Here is a 4,902-nt window from a genome sequence, read left to right as displayed (position 1 = left end):
GCAGTTCAAACCAACTTTGCAGCCCAGCTTATTAACCCGCAGCGCCACACCAGGATTTCCAATAACAAATGCAAGTAAAAAAGAAATATAACAAGAAAGAGCACAGTTTCGCATTTTCTCATTTCTTTAAAATGTCCCTAAATTATCTCTCCATGGACTGTTACAATATTAATATTGTAATGGAAAAGATTTCCAAAGCTTCCTACGGAATGGTAGTGTGCTGTAAGAAAAACAGGTTAAACCAAGCTTCTTCTGATGATCTGCAAGACTGAGACCATGGTGTGCTCAGCTAACATGAAAGTATTTTTCTAACAATGATGGACATCGCTCCACTATTTCTGTTTCCTGGAAGAGCTTATGTAAATTGGTTTTATACTTTCCTCAAATTTTTGTTATAGTTCTCCAATGAAATGACCTGGATTTAATGTTTCCTTGGGGCAATAATTTTAACAATCGATTCAATTTGTAAAACTATTTTTTTTTTAGTAGTTATCTAATTTTATCTAAATCTCCCAGTTTATTTCCATGGAGCTGCTAATAACATCATGTAATTATCTTTTTAATGTCTCTTTGACTTGTAAAGATGCTCCCTTCTTTATTGTTTAGTGTTGTTGTTGTTGTTAAGTGCTGTTGAGTAAGTTCCGACTCATGGAGAGACCCTGTTGAGGGTTTCTGAAGAGAGGCTGGTGATCTTGTGGCTCAGATGACTTTGCAGTCAAGCACATTAACTCACAACACCACACTAGGACTTCTTATTGCTTATAGTTATTGATTTATATCTTTATTCTGTCTAGCACTCAGGTAGTTGTCCCATCTTAACATTTTACTCAATTCATATTCCATCAATTCCTGGAGCCTTGTTTTTCAGCAATGCTCTCAGTGCAGCTTGGTCTTCTCCCTTCTTCCCTTGATCATATAGTACCTCTTGAAATCATTAAGCCTCGACCAATTCATTTTGGTACAGTTACTCTGTGTATTGCTTCTATCTTCTTTTGATGTTTCCAGTGTCATTCAATATTTAGCCCATGTTGTTGTTGTTGTAAACCCTGTTTACAAGGATTGGCTGGTGGGTTTGAACTGCCGACCTTGCAGTTAGCAGTCCAGTTCTTATTCTGCTGCACCATACCAGGACTCCTTCTTAGCATCCTTCAACATTGCAACCTGAGGCTTGAATTTTTCTTCAGTCTTTCACCATGAGAAATGCTGAGCATATTCTTCTCTGAACTTCGTCAAAAATGGGTAAGACAAACCACACAGAACAGGAGAAAATATAAGCAAATCACAATCAATAAGACGACTATAACCAAAAATTCTGATAATAACAAGGGTTGGTAAGAATGTTACATGAATGGATTGTGTGATATGCAAATTATACCCCAATCAAGCTATTACAAAAACAGTTCCTCAAAATACTGAGTCTCTAAAAGTTTTCATGAACTTCATTCATTTGAAATCAATGCCATGGCTGCACATGATTTGTAATTTGCAGTTTGAATTAATGAATGCTTTGGGATTTTTAACTCAGAAAGCAATTAAAGCATTCACTATACCAAGCACTATCACTTGCCTGTTATTATAACTGGACTCCTGATGTGGCACACTGTAGGATCGGCACTGGACAGCGAACCACAAGGTCGGCAGTTCGAACTTACCAGCTGCTCCTTGGAAACCCTATATAGGGTCGCTATGAGTCAGAACCAACTCCACGGTACTTAACAATAATGGCAACAATAGATATAGAGACAGTCTTATCTGTTCTTTATAAAAAGGTCAGTCTCAATTTATGCAAAATTCAGATCAAAAGCATTAAGTAGTTTTTCTGAGATAGTGCTTTTATGTTGTCCTTTCGTTTAACTTTCTGGACATCACAATAATTGTTTTTGTTGTTGTTAAGTACTGCTGAGTTGATTCCAACTCATAGCGACCCAGTACAGGATTCCCAAGGAGCAGTTGATGGGTTTGAACTGCTGACTTTGCAGTTAGTGGTCAAGTGCTTATCTTACAGCGCCACACCAAGACTCCAGTTACAATAACAGGCAAGTGGTAGTTCATGGTACAACCATTATTTTTGTTTGTTTAATCATTGTGACCATGTTTTCAATAAAGGGAACTGTTGTTGTTGTTGTTTTAAGTTTATAAACTTATGCAAATTTTACATTTGACTTACTTTATTTCTATAGATTGGTAGCTCTACAAAAGATTCATTTGACTTTTCCTTAGAAAAAACTAACTTTGTAATTGCATAATAGACCAATATGGAGAGACACTGACATACTTATATTCTGATTATTAATAAAACCAAGATCAACTTAGTAAGTGGCAACATGGAAACAAATAAGTCCTTAATAAAGAAGGGTAATTGATGGTTTCGATCATGATATTTGCATTTGCCTAGAGGAAGCAAGGCAATTAATTTATAGTCCTCAAACTGGTGATTTTCTGTGATGCATTTTCAAGTGCAGGAGTATTGGTGTGGTGCTGTAGGATGAGAACTGGTCAGCGAGATCCATTTGAACCACAAGGTAGTGGTTCAAACCTACTAGCCGCTCCTCGGAAACCCTATACAGGGGTGCTATGAGTCAGAACCAACTGGAAGGCACCTAACAACAACAACAACAACAACAGAGTATTTATACATAGGCAAATAGGCAATCTTTGCTAGAAACTTTATTTTAAACATAGGACTTCTCTTTTTTATATGAAATGAATCTGTAGTGGAGCAGTGAATGAAGCTGTTTATTACAAATATGATAAACTACCCTGATGATTTCTGACTTGGAAAAAATATTGTTAAAGAATCAATAGTGTGTATGTGTCTTTGTGTGTACAAGACAGAAAGAAAATTAACTGCTCCTAACTTGCAAATAATCTTAAATATAGTAGAATTGCATCAAAATTAAATAATGATTCAATTAGAAGGGTAAATATTTTCCTGAAGATAACATTGAAGCTATTCAATTTTGCTTTAATTTTAAATCAGCATATTTATTTTTCTAAAACAACAATATATTAAGAAAGAACATACAACTCCAGGATTCATCATCTTTCCTTTTTATTTTTAATGGAGACCCTCACATGGTATACTTTGATAGTTATATGAGTGCAAGCATTATAAAAGACAGTTAAGAAAATATTTCCACTCTAGACCTAAGTTTGTGTTTTATAATCATATTTGGAAAATGGTGGAGGACTACAAAATTTCTCAAAGCTTAAAAAATGCTTGAATTTCTCAAAATAGATTTATCATTAAAACTTCAACAATCGAACCATTAGTGCATCATTACCTCTGATTGGTGCAAATTTGATACTATTTTGATAGATGTACTCCAAGGAGCTCTGGTAGTGTAGTGGTTACGAATCGGGCTGCGAACCTTAAGGTCAGCGGTTCGAAACTACCAGCTGCTCCGCTGGAGAAAGATGAGGCTTTCTACTCCCGTAAAGATTTACACCCTCGGAAACCCTGTACAGGGTCGCTATGGGTCGGAACCGATTCGACGGCACTTAACAACTCCAAAGAGCAAATACTTTGAAGAAATGCAGTTTGAAAGTACTTCCTAAGTAATTCAAACACAAGCTTACATACACACAAACATGTACACTGAGCCAAATATATGACTACGCATATCTCTCTACAAGTATTCATATGTATAGATAGATAGAGAGAGATTTTTTTTCTTAGATACTTCCAGACATATTTCTGGATGAAGTAATGGATCAATAATTTTGGTTCCTTGTATACATTTTTTTTTTAATTCAGAAAGATATATTATCTGTCCTTGAAATTTTATTTTGAAATAACCTTTCAATGAAAATCTTGGAATGATGGCACAGCTGATACAGGTTGACACTTAATTCTGCAAACTTGGATAATTTGTATTCAGAAGGAAATGTGATTTTAGAATATCAGAACATGACCAAACCCTCCCAGTGCCCACAGGAATCCAAGGTATTTATTTACATAAGGAAAACATTGAATTGAATAGAGAAAATCTTGAAATGTATACATTTCCTGATTAGGATGTATGAATAATATTTAAAGTAGAATTAAGATAGAAATTTTATGCATTGTTTTAAATGAATTATTTATGATTTGCATTAAAATAGAATGTGTAAAATTAAAATACGATAGTTCATGTTATTTCAGTCCCAATATGTAGAGTAGAATGTATGTCATGGCAAGAATTTATATGCAATAGTCCTGATGTGGCACTGTAGGATAAGCACTGGACTGCTGACCACAAGGTTAGCAGTTCAAACCCACCATCCACGCCTCAAAAACCCTATACAGGATTGCTATAAGTTGGAACCGACTCGATAGGACTTAATAGCAACAACAAACTCTGAGGAGCTGCACTTTAGTTAGACCTTTACTCATGTGTATGCTGTCAATTTGTAGTCTTGATATCAACTCAGATGAAAAATATAGCATTAATGTGTATGCCCATATTGTCCCACAATCAAGGAGGCCTGGTGGTGTAGGGGATAAAATGCTTGGTTGCTAACTGGAAGATACGGCGGTCTGCTTCCATAAAGATTTCCAGCCTTGGAAAATCTCGGGGGGCAGCTCTACTCCGTCCTATGGGGTCACTATGATTTAGAATCAATTGGACACAGTGGGTTTAGTTTAGGATGAGTATCACAATCAAAATCAATGGAAATGATGGCTACCAGATATTACTTGTTGTTAAAAATAAAAATCCATTAGCATTTTTCTGAGTTTCATGACCTGTGATAGAGAAGGTATCAGCTTGGATTCAGGTAGGAAAAAGAGGGAAAATAACTGCAAAGCAAAATTTTGCAGCCAGAAGTAATGTGTTTGGTTTTGTCAAATTATATGTTGTTGTTGTGAAGTGCCATCGATTCGGTTCCGACCCATAGCGACCCTGTACAGGGTTTCCGAGG

This window comes from Chrysochloris asiatica, unplaced genomic scaffold (genome assembly GCF_000296735.1).
Source record: "Chrysochloris asiatica unplaced genomic scaffold, ChrAsi1.0 scaffold00018, whole genome shotgun sequence".
In the NCBI taxonomy this organism is placed as follows: Eukaryota; Metazoa; Chordata; class Mammalia; order Afrosoricida; family Chrysochloridae; genus Chrysochloris; species Chrysochloris asiatica.
This window is presented reverse-complemented; position numbering follows the sequence as displayed.